Genomic DNA, 18,174 nt, shown 5'->3' with positions numbered 1-18,174 from the left:
TTGCGTTTAATATATACATGATATACGGAGTTGAATCAGACTATTACAGGAAGGATTTACTAAACCGTCGTAAAATTTTAGAGCAATTTTGTATTGTCATGTCCCACTTCCAGAGTTCATACAGCAAAAGTCCAATAGAAATAGTGTACAAACATAACATTTGACTCATGATTCTAAGGTTATAGTTATATTTCTATAATGAATCATTTTCCTATTTGTTTTGCCGAGAGGAGTAATTTAAGACAAATTTCGATTGAATCGGTGCATTTTGAAAATTTGGCTTCTGTGCATGATATATTTGACATATATCTCCTGAACTAAGCACCCTAGTGTAATGTAACTGTAGAGTTCCTGAGAAACTATATAGTGTTCTTAAATCTTTTGACTCTCGACTTGCTCGGTTAGAACGCTTGTTACTCAAATCCTGTCCAATCAGCAAGATTTTCTATCTGGTTCAATGTCTTCATTACGGTAGCTACGAGACTCTGTAGGACCGATAAAATCACACTTGTAGACATATTTACAGTAAACAATCTTACACTTTAATGCAATACCATACTTCTTCATTCATCTGTCTCTTGAAATCTTGACCTGGAGGGGGTGAAGTATTGATTGATTTAAGCTTACAGGACCTTTGGAAAGGTATTATACATTTTTGACCATCTTTACATGCAAGTTTCCATGTTGAGAGCGAAGCGCCCCATAATGCATTGCATCAATCAAAACATCACCTCCTGGCTAAAGCGGCAAATGCAAAAATAAAAAAGATTTTGGACATTACAATAACAATTTCTTTTTTTTATTCATAGCAATGAGAGAAACAATTTGAGGTATATTACAACACTTAGCGGTTATCCGTATTTGGCGGTTCTCGGCTGTGCGCGATTACCTGGCTGATGGTGACTGAACCAACCAAGTTTCATGCCCATCTGACAGTTTTTTACTAATTTGACCTCAGATGACACCTGGTGACCCCTAAATGACCTGCCCAAAATTTGGCTCTAAATGGTGACTGTACCCACCAAGTTTCATGCCCATACAGCAGTATTTACTAATTTGACCTCAGCTGACCCCTAGATGACCTCGAAATGACCTTCCAAAATTCGACTCTAAATGTTGACTGTACTCACCAAGTTTCATGCCCATACGACATTTTTTAGTAATTTGACCTCGGATAACCCCTGGGTGATCCCACATGACCCCAAAATGACCTGCAAAAAATGTGACTCTAAATGTTAATTGCACCCAACAAGTTTCATTCCATACAACAGTTTTAAGTTATTTGACCTCAGGCGACCCCTGGGTGACCCTGCATGACTCCAAAATGACCTTCCAAAATTTGACTCTAAATGTTGATTGTACCCACCAAGTTTCATGCCCATACGACAGTTTTAAGTTATTTGACCACCGATGACCCCGGATGACCTTCCCTAATTTGGCCTTTAATAAATGTTGAATGTACCCACCAAGTGCCATGCCCATACGACAGTTGTTTCTAATTTGACCTCAGATGACCCCTAGATGACCTTGGATGACCTTGACCCACTAACCAATACAAACTTGTTCTGTATGGGGTCAAGATGCACCCACCCACCCACCAAGTTTGAGGAATGTGCGACCCCTAGTCTCCGAGAAAATAAGAGGACAGACAGACACACACGCAGACGATGCGTATTATTTCTGTATATAGAGGTTAGAACAAAAATATTAAATTTTGACCCTATTATGACCTTCGACCCCTCGTGGGAAGCATAGGGGTCAAAGAAAAAATGAAACCAATTCTAGCTTTATCTTTTGAGGTGCTAGGATGGCAAAAAACATTGGTTCCACTAATGTAGGATATACACTCCTCAAAATAATTAAAGGATCAGTTGCATGGAATCAGCATTTTTGAAAACATTGGATATGATGATAATATTATTCATAATTGTGCTTGATCTTTCATTACATCACTTGTTCACTAAGCTGCAGACAAAATTCACTCATTACAAATATCCGCCATCACCCACATCGTGAGGGGAAGGAGGAAAATGGAGGCCAAAGTTTCGATTTTGAATCCATTTTTCAAACGTCACCACGGTCAAGGTCAAGTCACATATTGGGGTGTGTTTGTGTATGTGACGTGTGTATGGGTCTATACGTCACATTAGTGGGTATAAGATGCCCTTAATTTATCGCCGGGGTGGAGAAAGTCATTAATGTAACCGTACAAAAGATGACCACCCGGCCCCTCCTCGTTTCTCTGAGGGTAGGGGTCGCAATCGTGATCATTAAATGGTACAGAACGACAGAACATTATAGAGTATTCATTTATGCATTAGGGGGCTCAATTATGACCCCTACCTTCGCCTCAGGTATGTGAGGAGGGGCCGGGAAATCATCTTTTTTGCGGTTACATTAATGACTTTCCTCACCCCCGGGGATACATTGAGGGCATCTTATGACAAAAATGACGAATTTATTGAAATGAACAAAATACCAGAATGCAATTATTTAACACCGGAAGAATTCAGCCAAAAATATATTGATACCAATAGTGAACTCTCCATACTGAATGTTAACATTAGAAGTATCAAGAAAAATTTTGAAAAATTGAAAGAAAACATTAAGACCTTAAATCACGAATTTAACATCATTGGCCTATCTGAAACCCACTTAAAAGAATCGCCATCCGAATACTTCAACTTAAATGGTTATAATATGGAATATACAAACAGAACAGAAAGAGAAAAAGGGGTGTTTGTTTATATATTTCCACTTCAATCAAATATAAACTGAGATCTGATCTTTGTATTTCAAACTCTAATTTTGAATCTTGTTTTGTAGAAATAGAAAGAGAAAATACACGAAATATGTTAGTAGGTGCTATTTATCGTGCACATACGAAAATTGAGCATTTCATCAAAGATATTGGTCCTATTTTGGATCAAATAACTAAAGAAAATAAGGAATGCTATCTAATGGGGATTTTAATATAGACTTGTTAAAGGATGACTGTCACAAACAAACTCATGAGTATCTTAATCTTGTTTATTCATATTCGTTCATGCCAACAATTTACAAACCAACTAGAATAACTGAACATAGTGCAACCATTATTGATAATATACTTACAAATAATCACAACGCTGTAAACTCAGAAATAATAGTTACTGATGTCAGTGATCATCTATTAACTATAGTACTCAAAAATCGGGCAGTAAGAAAAACATCGCCTGATGAAAGAAATTATTTTATAAGAGGAATCATAATACTTGTAATATAAATAATTTGAAGCAAAAACTTTCCAATGTGAATTGGCATGCTGAACTGGATAATGAAGATGTAAATGATAGTTACAATAAGTTTATACGTATTTTCAATAATGTATATAATGAATGTGTGCCTTTGACAAAACACAAGAGTAATAATAAAAAAGAACCAAAATTTCCTTGGATAAGTAGAGGTCTTCTCAAAAGTATAAAAACTAAGAATAAGATGTATAAGAGGTATATACAAAAGCCATGTGATGAAACGCTTGAGTCATTCAAAACATATAGAAATAAGTTAAACACGTTAATACGAAAATCAAAAAGAGAGTATTATAAAAAGAAATTTGAATCTGTTAAACACAATCTACAAAAACATGGAAAACAATAAATAGTATTATTGGACGTAACAACAAAAGAAATATGCAAGCTAAATTCAAAAATGATGAAGGCGAAACGGTGTCAGATCCCCAGAAAATTTCAAATGAATTTAATAAATATTTTGTTAACATCGGACCTAAATTAGCTTCCAAGATTACAACAAATGGCAAGAAGTACTATGATTATTTAAAGAGCCCATTAAGCAGTAGCATGTACATGAAACCAATTGTTGATGAAGACGTTATAAAAATAATACATAAATTTAATCAAAACAAGAGTGCTGGTCACGATACTATTGGTAATTACGTGGTAAAAAGGATTGCAAAGGAAATATCGATTCCATTAACTATTATATTCAACCTGTCTATTACTGCTGGTGTAGTACCAAATGAGTTAAAGATCGCAAAGGTAATTCCCATTTATAAGAAAGAAAATCCAGAAGTTTTCTCAAACTATCGTCCAGTTTCTGTTCTGCCATGCTTTTCAAAAAATACTTGAAAGGCTTGTGTTCAACAGATGCATACATTACATTGATAAATATGAAATTCTAAATGATAAGCAATTTGGCTTTAGATCTAAACATTCTACCTATATGGCTATCTTGGAATTTATTGACAAAATTAGTAATGCTGTCGAAAACAATGAGACAACTGTTGGGATTTTCTTAGATTTGTCAAAAGCCTTTGACACTATCGACCATAGTATTTTATTACATAAACTGGAACATTATGGTTTTAGAGGAAACGTTTTAAAATGGTTTAAAGATTACTTACATAATAGAAAACAGTATGTGTATTACAATTCTTGTAAATCTGAACATAAAGATATAATATGTGGAGTACCTCAAGGCTCCATCCTAGGCCCATTATTGTTCATTTTGTATGTTAATGATATCATAAATACTTCCACCATTCTAAAATTTGTCTTGTTTGCCGATGATACTACTATAACTTATTCACATAAGGACATTGTGTCCAAATACGATCTTATCAACAATGAATTAAAAGAAGTAAATAATTGGTTTAAGGCTAATAAGCTATCAGTGAATGCAAGCAAGACTAATTATATGGTGCTTGGTACACATCACAAAACATCACACGTATTGTACAATGTTACTAAAAATATTATATTAGATAATGTAATCCTGGAAAGGTTGAATAAGACCAAATTTCTTGGAGTGACAATTGATGAGAATTTAACTTGGAAATTTCATATAACCAACATCTCAAAGAATATATCTAGAGGTGTTGGTGTAATAAACCAACTGAAACATTTTGTCCCCGAGCGAATAATGTATTCACTATATTGTACTTTAATACTTCCTTACATAAACTATGGTATCTTAGCATGGGGAAATACTTGTCAAAAATATTTGGAAAAGATTTTCAAACTTCAAAAAGCCCTTAGAATGATATCGAATAGTCACTTTTTAAGTCACTCAGCCCCTATTTTCAAGAATTACAATTTGCTTAATGTTTATGATAGTTATGATCTCGAACTAAGCACTTTTATGTACAAGTATAATACCAATCAGTTACCAAAGGCCTTCAATAGTTATTTTGTTGAGCAGAGGAATCACCTCAGGTATCACACAAGAAACGCTGAAGATTACAAGATCTGTCTTACAAAAACAGAGTTTGCTAACAAAACAATAAGAACCGCCGGGCCAAGAAAATGGCATTCGATTGACAGATGCGCCAAAACGGCTACATCAGTAAAACTCTTTAGATCCCAAATTAAAACAAACCTTTTAGAAATGTACACTTAATACCTCTTAGTTTGGATTTACTTATTTTTATTTTTCTCCCTTTTAAAACAAAAAATCGATTAAAATTAACTGATCTCTTAGCATTTATACTATATTCACAAAATGTCAGCTTTCTTGTGCGATATACGTACGTGAGCAAATGTTATGAAATCCTAATTTATATTCTGCATGTTCTTTATTCATCATTTTTTTCCTGCTTAGTTCGTTCTACATGAATGTATGAAAGAGGGTGGGGGTGTTTGTATGTATGTAATTGTATTTTATTAGACAAATTAAGAAACTTAGGCTAAGGTTAAGGGGTGCTTGTTCAGGCCTTTTTGGCCTTCTGAGCATCTCCTCATTCAAATGTGTTGTTTTGCTGTTATTGTATTGTTGTATTTTGAATGAAATAAAGATTGATTGATTTGATTGATTTATACCGACTAATGTGACGTATAGACCCAAACACACATCACATACACAAACCCATCTCAATATGTGACTTGACCTTGACCGTGTTGACGTTTGAAAAATGGCTTCAAAATCGAAATTTTAGCCTCCATTTTCTCCCTCTTCTCAAGATGTGGGTGATGGCGGATATTTGTAATGAGTGAATTTTGTTTACAACTTAGGGAACAAGTTATGTAATGAAAGATCAAGCACAATAAATAACATTATCATCATATCCAATGTTTTCAAAAATGCTGATTCCATTCAACTGATCCTTTAATACTTTTGAGGAGTGACTCAAAAATTACCCAGTAGCGCCGTGCACAAAGAACCCTCAGAAAATGTGACTTATTGTAATAGGTTCGCAAGAGGATCGGCTATTTGATTTTTTTAGGGAAAATGAACGATAAAGTTAAAATTGTATTTTGTTTAAAAATATAATAATATTATGCAGATGGATTCAAACAAGGTTAATGATTTTGCATCAGTTATCTTTCATGTCTTTTGGGTATTGTAATTTTGCATGGACCTCAGAATATCTTTCGGGGCTGCGCTCCTCAGGATATTCCAAGCCCCTCAAAACGACTGCTTGCGCAGTCATACTACTCTCACAAAACGGCATCTTTACATTCAACATGCTCAAAACGAAAGTGATATTACCAGAAGAAGACGCAAAAACTTAATTACAAGTCGATAGATGGGCAATTTTGTTCTGCATATTATACCATATTTGGTACGATGCTGATGCAGCTTTATTCATCCAAGTAATACCAATTTGAATGGCAAAAAGTCATTTAAAAAGGCACATATTTTCCGCAGTCAGTATCATAATGATTCCCGTCGCCTTTTGTAACGGACTCATCACTGCGTGATAGATTACGCTTACTGCGGTATGTTCAATAGGGTGGAGTGAAAAACAAAAAAATGAGATAATTTTTGGATAGTTATAAAAACTTGCTTATTATATGAAATAAGTAACCTGGCAAAAATTGGAAAATTTAAAGCATATCTTGAGGTTCCACAAAGCACCTGAAAAATGTTGAAAAATTACCCACGCATCCCAGCACGAAAGCGCATGTTGAGATGCCCCCTAGAACTATGAAATTTGGTATATATGGCTACCTTGTACTGCCCAATCCATTACTGTAATCACATGCAGTGTAGCATGTACCAATTGTAAATGATAAGTGTACAAAAATGGATGAAAACCCTGCCTGGAACATTATGTGGGTGGTTCGTGGCACAAAAGCGCATGATGTTGAGATGCTATTATTTTCAAAAGTACAGACCCTAGAACTTTGAAATTTAGTATATATGGCCACCTGGCACTGCTAATTCTAAAGTTGCAATCACAGACAGTTTACCATGTACAAATTATAAGGGAATAGTGTCCGAATGGATAAAAACGCAGTAACACTGCCTGGACCATTGTTGGAAAGGGGGATATGGGTACCGCAAATGATATAGGCCTATACTTTTTGATTTGTTATTGCAGATGAAATTGAGCAATCATATATTTCTGTTGTTGTATCTAGTGCAAATAAACTAATAATGATGGAAACAGACATGCTATGTTACATGTGTCTGCTTTAGTGTGCATTAAGTTGAGGAGTCAGGAATTATAAGCGCTAGCGCCCTAAAAGCAACACATTTTGATGCATAGTACAATTTTTTCAAAATTTGTTATACTTTTCAAATTTTTTCCGCCCTTTTTTCTTTACTAATTCTTTTTGCCTTCCCTTGGTTTGCCGCCCATTCTTCTTCCGCCGCCCCTTCGTTTTGGCCGCCCCTGCTTTTGCCTCGGGGGCTGGCGCCCCCAAAGCTCCCCCAAATACGCGCATGTGAATGATCTCACTGTGTTGGTATTTGGCCACTTTCTTGTTTCAATGATGCGTCGCATAGCTAACTTGCGTAAAACTAGTAAGTTTTCAGGATCATAGTGGCTAAAGAAAGCGTTGCGTTGAATTACAGGATTCACAACTTTCTTCAGCTCTTCTGTGAGGTAGCGTGAATTCTGAATTACACTGTAGACATGACGAAAGCCATCTTTACACGACAGAGCATTATGTTGCAACATACAAACGCAAGATACGAATTTGCTCGTTATCTATGCCACACCTAGGCGGTTGAGAGGAATATCAAACTAGTTTAAATACAGAAGCTTCAGCGCAGCATCGACATGATCGAGCACGCTTGGAGTCAAGATCGAAAATGCCGAAATTTGACACTAAATCCCAACATCATCTGCAGTTTTTAAGGCATGCTTCTTTTAGTCATACATGTTACTACTATAGACTATTTAATGTTATAAACATTAGTTTTACTATTTTCTAATATTAAAAAGTATATTTTACTATTTGCGGTACAACCCACATAACCCATATCCCCCTTCCCAACAATGGTCCAGGCAATGTTACTGCGTTTTTATCCATTCTAATCCCTTATCATTGGTACATGGTAAACTGTCTGTGATTACAACTTTAGAATTAGCAGTGCGAGGTGGCTATATATATACCAATTATCACAGTTCTAGGGGATGTACTTATGAATACAATAGCATCTCAACATGCGCTTTCGCGTCCAGGCAGTGTTTTCATTTTTGGACACTTATCATTTACAATTGGTACATGCTGCACTGCCTGTGATTAAAGCAAGGATTAAGAACTAAAAGGTAGCCATATAAACCAAATTTCATAGTTTAAGCGGGTGTATTTATGAATATATTAACATCTTTGTGGAACCTCAAGATATGCTTCAAATTTTCCAATTTTTTGCCAGGTTACTGTCTTATTTCATAATGTGAGCAAGTTTTTATAACTATCCAAACAAATTATCTCATTTTTTTGTTTTTTCACTCCACCCTAATGTTCAATCTGTGTGTTTTAGGGAAAAGTCTATGTACATTTAAAATGGACAGTGGAGTCACCAGGATTTTTTTTTGCGCGGGGGGGGGCATTGGGGAAGTGAATTTCGAGGGGGGGGGCAAAATCAACCGATTGTGCGCAAAATCGCTGCAAATTGTGGAAATTTAGTAATTGTGAGTTGACGGGGGAAACTAGGGGGGAGCAAGAGTTCTGACTGGGGGGACTTTTCCACCCCCACCCCACCTCCGTGGCACCGCCACTGAATGGACAGACAGCAATTGAATTAAATGAAAACGCTGGATGCAAATCCAATGTTTGATTGCATCAAAAGTTAACTTACCTCATAGAGTTGTTCTTCCTCCGCTGTCCTTAGTTGACGCGGAACCTCTTCGAAATGCGGCACACTTTTTTCGAATTCTTCTTCCTAACAATCCGACTATATATGAGATGGTTGAAGTCGTACGTCGATCAATGCCAGGATATGCGAGATATCATAAGCCCTTGTTGTTGAATTATGACCACTGACAATATACTGACAAATCTGCCTCCGCATCCAGCTTTATTCCCAACTTTAAATTTTTGAAGTTTGGAATGCCACTTGTGCTAGAGATGTACCGGTACCAGGAGACAGCGAATGCTCAACTTAGCGTTGCTGTTTGCGTTAAACTCGGCCCCTTGATTTTGACTGACGTCAACGGTTTATGTTTAACATCGTGTATGGTCGCAATATTGGCCAATAATATCGAGTACGGTGACCAATGGTGGCCCGGTGCTGATTATTCAAAACATTTCTAGCGCCCACTTCTATTCACCGTTATGTTTATTCTCCCGTGCATTATATTTCACGAACTTCCCTTCATAGCCATATTATCTGAAACCGGCACACTAAGGGGCTGTGCAACAATTATGAGCCCCGGGGGTAAATTTCGAACGGCCCGCCAAAATCGCTTGCCCCCCCCCCTCGGCCCGCCAAAAATCTCCCCCACCCCCTTTACACATGCCAAATTTTTGGGTTCCCAATTTTCAAACCTTAAATGGTCTAGATATATGTTGCGAGCGCAGCGAGCAGGACAATTTGCATATTAAAGCGTTTCCGTACTGTTTTCCTAAGCCTTTTTAGAACGTTTTATTTAAAAGGCGCCCCATGAATGTATGCCAAAAATCGCTTTCCCCCCTCTCGGCTGGCCAAAATTGCTTGTCCCCCTCCCCCTTCAGCTCGCCAAAAATTGCTTGCCCCCCAATTTTACCCTCCCCCAGGGCTCATAACTATTGTACAGCCCCTAAGCAATTATATATTATCTGAAACCGGTACTCTGAGATTTTTGATAATATTGCTTCGGAGGGGAAGGGGCAGTAAGTGTACATTCAAATACTAGAAATACAACTCATTTAAGTGATCTGGAATGAGCGTTTGAGAAAACAAATCTAAATTATTTCATATCAGAAGGACATTCTTCGTATTCAGAATGCAATTCGTTATGTCTGATGTGCTCTAATTTCCCACAATAAATACTGTCCGAACGTTCATACCCCATCCCTAAACATCATAAAAATACGAATATACATTATGTGGTATAACAATTTTGGTTATGGTATTTTTTTCAGAAATTATGGAACAAATGCGTGCGAAGCGCGAGAAAATTTTTGCCATTTTGATTTTGAAGCTAAACTGTTGAAATATGGTGCACAAGTGGATTAAATTCGCGCGAAGTGCGAAAAAATTACTCTCTGGGGTTAAAATGACCAAATATGAGGTTAATTTGGTCAGAAACCCACATACAGCCGTCAACATGGGGGTGTGATTGTATGGACCATGCCCCCTGGCAAAAATATTGGGGGGATCTACGCCTATGGCAAAAGTACATTCATCAAATAAAAAGCTAAATGAAATAACTCCACGGTCTCGTGCCATAATGTACTTTGCTCAGTGAATTATCCTTATCATAACACCATGTGCGCATGTGCGGGTTATCAGCCTTATCTCTGCTTCCAGACCGTGTGGCACCATACCTTTCCTGCAGTAATATCAAAGTCCATTTGTGACTGGACGCGGCGAATCAGCCGTAAAGTCGGCCCCGGTCAATTTTGTTTTATTTCGTGTTTAGAAAATATATACCATAAGTTGTAAAATGGTATATCATTTGACTTCAAACGATATCCAAAAGCGGGGTTATGATTTGTTGAACTCTGTTCCTTCGACAAAATTGTATTTTTTATCAGTTCTACATGAGTCTCTTTTTCTACATTTCTGGTAATAAATATCCAACAGTCATAATTGGCGGTCATTTCAAATCATCCCCAAGTCAACAAGGTTCAGAAATATCCTCTCAATGTTCATTGTTGATTATACATACCTAGCCAAAATACAATGCTTTGTTATCTACCACTTGAACAGGATTTAGCCAAAGCAAACAAAGACAAGAACTATTCTATAGAAATAGGTAGAAGCTTATTATCCTCTTCAGCAGTAGTATTATTGATTGATTTAAACAGCGTTTGATAAGATACTTGTCGCAACGAATTGATACACCTATGAATACAACCTTCGCATACATTTTACACTTTAACTCAGAATACAATTTGCCGAGTTTACGGCTGATTCGCCGCGTCCACTCACATTTTATAGGAAGGACCCGCTATGGGAAGCGCAGTAATGCCTCATGTGAGCGCACTCGTGAGCCCTTTCTCTGAGATGGACTAATTTCCAGAGATTTGATGGAAAGCCGTAGCCATTCAGAGGAGTTTTTCATGATGCAGTCATGTCTACAGTAGAACTCACCACGACCTTTGCAAGACTTAAACCCCATTAAAAGCTATTGAACCAAGATAACACTTATCTTCTCTGGTTAAATCCACACTATACTTGTTTCTGTTTTACCTGTGCGGTATTATAGTTTCAGTTGGGTAACCGATTATAAAGCAAACGCAAGGTAACAATACTATGTGATCGTTTGTTCACGAAATGAGACAATAGTCTGCTTATTGTTAACCAGCATTCTTGAAAATGAGAAACATAATGGTTGTTGACTTAACACGGTTTGGAAATAATTTCTTCATATTTTTTGGTGTTATATGTCGTTTACATATTCTTCCTTAAACACAAAAAGTGCGAATATTTCCAAACACCTAAATTAGCTAAAAATTTAGGACATGTTACAAAACTATATTTTCTAGAATTTCAGAGAATACTTTAAATATTGGCCGGTTATTTTTCACACAGTGACGTTAACTAGGCAATGTCCTATTACCTATAACATACACTAAAACACCAAAGTGCGAATATTTCCAAACACCTAAAGGACTTTCGTTTACAGGGCATCATCGAACTTTTGGGTTGCTCCCTAACCAAAGTATCTGAACAGCTTGATCCATTGAATCATAATGATGGATAATTGGTTACCACCACTCAGGCACCACACTGCAAAAACAAGTGTTAATAGGTTAACACTATTTGAGCAACACTTTTTAAACATGTTAAACCGTTAATATATTAACATTTATGTTAAAGTATTAACAATTGTGTGTTAAAATATAAATACAAATGTTAATATTTGAACACATTAACGGTTTAACGTGTTTAAAAAGTAACACTTAATATATTAACACTTGTTTTTGGAAAGTGGTGTTAACGTGTTAAAGCATTTAAAAATGAACATCCTCATTTAATCATAGTGTTAATGTGTTAATAAAAGTGTAAAAGTGTTAATATTTTAACACATAATTGTTAATATTTTAACACAAATGTTAATATTTTAACACATTAACGGTTTAACATGTTTAAAAAGTGTTGCTCAAATAGTGTTAATGTACTAACACTTGTTTTTGCAGTGCACCAATGATTTTGGGGGTAAATATCGATAGGAGTTGCTAGGAAGTCTCTGGGAGTTGCTATTATTGCATTTCTCCAGATCATTGCAATGTAATTGACCCAGGTTTCACAGATTCAGATGAAGATTTCACTTCTGAGTGAGTCTGAGGAGTTAAGATACAGAAAACAAACTTATACACTTCTGTGTGAGCAATGACTATATTCTCCTATTTTAACATAGAAATACTTATTTGTATTTGAAGATATCGATGTAGAGCCATATAACTGAAATATGGAGTTAAATTAGCAAAGCATAGCCTTAGTAAGAATAGAAGTACATGTATGTATTTTACAAACAATAAGCCAAATCGGCATTGGAAGTTTGCAATGCATTGTGGGACAGTTTTGGGACACTTTACCCTCTGACCTTTTGAGAAAATTCAGAAAAATTGGTTTATTTGCGTACAAAATAGAATCTGAAATGTTTTATAAGAATAAAAACAAACCCCAAAAAACATTATTATTGAATAAATTAATTATTTAAATATTTTTAATGATAACAATAATTACACCAATATCCCCGATATGTCAGAGGTCAAAGTGTCCCAAAACTGCCCAAAACCGGAAGTTAGTAAACTGTAAGTTTCGTGGTAATATATTATGAAGGACCTCGTTTCAAAAGGAGGCAACTCCATAACGGGAGTACGGTGGCCATTACGGGAGTACGGTGGCCGAGCCGGCTCCGACTCATAATCGTAAGGTTGCGGGTTCGAGCCCCGGTGACGCCATCGTTTTGTGCCCGTGAGTAAGGCACTTTATTCTCGGTTACTCCTCTCCATCCAGGTGTATAAATGGGTACAGGCATTCTTAAATGCTGGGAAGGTAACAGACTCCCAATAAAGCAACATTATACATTGAGGAGTCTGGCCCAATGGCCAATGAAAGAGAGATGGGCACTCCGATCAATGTTTATCGTCTCCTTTTTAAAAAACAAACAAACATTTTTTTTTAATCCTAAGAGTTGCAGTATAATGGCAACCTAATAATATTAGATCAGTGGAATAGTTATTACAATGATTTGGTTATCTTTACAAAAACAACTGTAACTCTCTTTAACCCCGATTTACGTAAAATGAAATAATAAAAATAATGGACAAAAATAGGAAAAAACAACAACTTTTGTTTAAACAGATGAAAACTGAAAAGTAGTGGATCATTATGATATGTTCAGAAAACCTCTTGCATAGAAAATTGAGTAAATTTAGAGGTCATTGCAGTTTAGATGCAACGACTTTACCCACACATATTATTTTTGGTCATCATTTTGTGAATATAATGGGTCAGTTTTTGAGTAGAATATTGTTATGTATTTTAAAAACTTTTTCAGCAAATTGCAAGTTTTATGTCTGGCCAATTTCCAAAACATCGGTAAAAATACCAATATTTTAGGGTTTTCGCCCAAAATTATGGTCAAAACAGTATTTAATCTCGTCAATATTGGTTTCGCTGAATATAGATATTTTTTAATATTTTTCATTAGATACCAAAAATGTGAAAATAAAGGCTTGTTGATAAATGGCATGCATAAAACAAATTACACAGGAAAACGGGGTCAAATTTGAGGTCATTGACGTCTGACCTCACTCTCCACCACTCACAACACCCATGATGTCACTTTTCAGATGTTTCATGGGATGTTCTATCCAGTAGTGTAAAAAAGGGCGAGATGACTCATTACTTTCTATTTCTGTCAAAACTCCCTTTTTACACTAAAAATACACAGGATTAATAATTCTGTCTATTTCTCCTGTATTATTTACCCTCTAAACCCCCCTGCATTATTTACCCTCTAAACTCCCCTGTATTATTTACCCTCTAAATTCCCCTGCATTATTTAACCTAAACCTCCCTGTAATCTTCCCTGGGTTTTAATTCACAAAAACAACACAGGATTACACAGAAAAACAATTTACACAGGATTACACAGAAAAACAATTTACACAGGATTACACAGAAAAAACAATTTACACAGGATTACACAGAACAATAATTTACACAGGATTACACAGAAAAACAATTTACACAGGATTACACAGAAAAACAATTTACACAGGATTACACAGAAAAACAATTTACACAGGATTACACAGAAATGCTGTGTACACAGGATTACACAGAACAATAATTTACACAGGATTACACAGAAATGCTGTGTACACAGGATTACACAGAAAAACAATTTACACAGGATTACACAGAAATGCTGTGTACACAGGATTACACAGAAAAACATCCTTGTATTTTTAATTCACCCCAATCCAAATTACACAAAAAAATTCCCCTGTATTTTAACTTATCCAAAAAAAAAAAAATTCAGGGAAAAAAAAATTACCCATGCATTTTTTTAACCTCTTCATCAAAATCAATTTTTACTTTTAATATATTATTTCACAAAAATTATCCACAAGACCAAATTTGTCTTGATAATTTTTTAACATAGTCATATCTTTTTTTTCAATCGGTGGTTCGTTCGTAACAAACTCAAGAGTCTTTTTTAAAACCTCGAACTCCTCTGTCCTTTCAGGAAAAATCCAAGGTGGTCTTAAACACAATCTCATCCTGTATCTATCCTTATACCACCCAATGTAACACATCAAAAGGTTGATTGCCTGAATTCTTACTTTGTTTCCGTTGTAACCGCTGACAGCAACAAACAGGTTTCCGAGACTAGTACCATTCCACATATAAAAATCTCCTTTGGACGAGTCTTCCAGTTTTGACCAAAAACTTGTCTGCTAAACATGCTAAATATATCCATACAGAAAATACCTTTGATTTGTTACAAAATTGACAAAATATCGCAGAATATTAAATAACACTGATCAACGTTTGAACAGTTTTATAAAGCATGTCCTTTTCTTTGCACATGATACATAACACAGACCCACTTGCCAGTACCAATGGTGTAACACAAACAACCAGCCTTAGACAAAAGGTTACAGAGGTTAATCTAATCGGCATTTGCTTACAAGCTACTCATTTTATTAAAAAATCCTCCATGGTGTGTTACCATGGAAGGATTTTTTGGGGGTTAAAAACTGCTATGTACAAAGCATAGTACTAGTCTATTTACATGGTAGAGAGTGAATTTAGTTCCTTATTAGTCCTCATCACCATCTGAACCATTGTTTACATTCTCTTCTATTTGTCGAATATCCGATTCAGCCAACTCTATTTCAGTTTCAGTTGTTGTAAGCTCTTTTATTAACGTTTTTATCCTATGTTTTTGAAGTTTTCGCTTTTGAATTAGCTTACTTCGCTGATTCATCTTCCGTGCTAACTCTATTCGCGCTTTGCACTTTGACACCTTTGATGCGGCAGCCATATTTGATAAAAACAGGGTAACCTTTTCCATAGTTGATTATATTTTATCCGCCTCTAACCCTTTCAATATTCAATACAATATACACTCAGAGAAATGAGAAAAAAATCAATTTTATGCTGGAAACAATTTTTTTCAAATCAGTACAATAAAAGTACAACAGACTTTCTATTCAATACTGTGACTGGGAACTCTTGTTAACTTGATATACACAATAAACCCTCAAAAAACGGTAGAAAAAATCAATTTTATGCTGGAAACAATTTTTTTTCAATCAGTTAATTTTTACAGTCAAGTACAATACATGACACAAAAATTATTACACTTCAAAAATTTCACACACAGTTACTAGCTGGAGGTCAGACAGGGTTAAGCTCAGCAGGAGACATAACCCGCAGATCCATTGTCTGTTACCCACACAATAACATGCAGTGAGACAAAGCGGTTGCGGGAAGAATTAATTTGATATGTCTAACCAGGCGGAAACCTAGCCCGAAGGCATTTGTGGAGTTGAAACTTAATAACGCACATTCCTTTGTTAGCATGTTGCCTGATCAACCCTATTTACGCACATTAGGATATTTTTGCAGGGAATTTTTTTTTGTTGATTTTATCCAGTTGCCAGATTTTTGATACAAATTGGGCAACATACCTAAAGGTATCACACATTCCGATCAGGCATACACATTCCGATCCGACATAATTTTTTTGAAAATTTTTTTTTTTTTTTTGATACTGTTTGGAATGTTTGTGTCGGATTGGAATGTGGAAATGCTAAACAGAGATGGCGCTGTTATTTTTTACTAGTTAATACCAGCTGGGAGAGGGCACGCACTATTTTTAGATTTTTTTCCTAATTTAAAAAATAATTTAAGAAATTTTGATATAATAAAAAATCTTATAATAAAAAAAAAATGGAATCGTTTAAAAATTATCGCAATATCGAAAAGAAATTACTCTCGAGTCAAAAGTTGAAAACAAGCATTTGTTTGTATTTTACAAGGATCAGTGGATTCAGCTTAGTCATAAGAAAAATCCAGACAAATTTTTTGGTTATTCTACGATAATTAATCGATATGATGGAATTTTATGTACTGAACTTGGACTGTGTAATCCGGTTAAATATTCGAAAGAGCTATATTTGAGACACAAAGAATCATATATAAAGGCTTCTAAAAAATATTATGCTAAAAAGAAAGCAAAAAAAATCAATTTAGAAAAATAAATATTTTGGTTTAAAAAGAATATAATAAAGAATAAAGCTAGAATGCCAGCCGCTCAATTGCTTCTAACCGCGAAGCAATTTCGCAACTACGCTAGAAATAATGGATATCGAAGATACTCCAGACTAAAAAAAGATGATTTGAGAAATTTAATCAGCAAACCTCCTCCGGATTACAAGGCGATCGATGAAGCAAAAAATGAAGAAAGACGACAAAGAGGAGAGTACACCGTAAAAGAATTACACGCGCTCGCAAAAGACGCAGGCCTTCGAGGATACTCGAGACTGAGCAAAGATGCTCTCAATGAAAAACTCGAGGAAAATTACATCATTTCCTCTAACAATTTTGACGTTGTGGTACCTCCTGCAAACCCACGTCATCCGTTCAAGTTTAAAAGAGTCAAATCGAATCTTCAGAATTATAGAATAAAATTCATTATCGAAGGAATAGACGGCTACGCACCAATCACCTTCTTTCAGACCATCAAACAAAGTCTTATCAGTTTTTTAAATAACCACTTTCAGATGAAGATTCATATGAATCTTTGCTGCACGCTTGAAAAAGGTGACCTGGCAACTGACGATTGGGAAGACACGACCAGAGGATTTCGTTCTACCACGAGGCCGTATCTACAAGGCACGGATCCCGACGAATTTTACCAAATCATGACGAGTCAAATTTTAGAAAATTTGAATACGTTCCAAAACAATGGAAGTGGGTGGACGTTTGTGAGGATTGAAAAGTTGGAAATTCACATGGGAAAATACCAACCGATGCATGGAGGTACGTACATTCCAACTCCAAAATTTCTAGTCAACAAGAAAGTGATCATCAATCCTAGAAATCATGACAACCAATGCTTCAAGTATTCTACCACTCGAGCCATACATTTAGTTAACAAAAATTCTGAAAGAATAACTAAACAACTTGAGGAGCAAACCAAAGAGCTCAACTGGGATGGTATCTCCTTTCCTACTCCCATTTCGGATATTTCTAAGTTTGAAAAGAACAATCCTACAATCTCCGTAAATGTAGGATTGTACGTACCAAAGGGTACTGACAGAGATACAA

The sequence above is a fragment of the Amphiura filiformis genome, chromosome 11 (assembly GCF_039555335.1).
Source record: "Amphiura filiformis chromosome 11, Afil_fr2py, whole genome shotgun sequence".
Lineage (NCBI taxonomy): Eukaryota > Metazoa > Echinodermata > Ophiuroidea > Amphilepidida > Amphiuridae > Amphiura > Amphiura filiformis.
Note: the sequence above shows the minus strand (reverse complement) of the source record.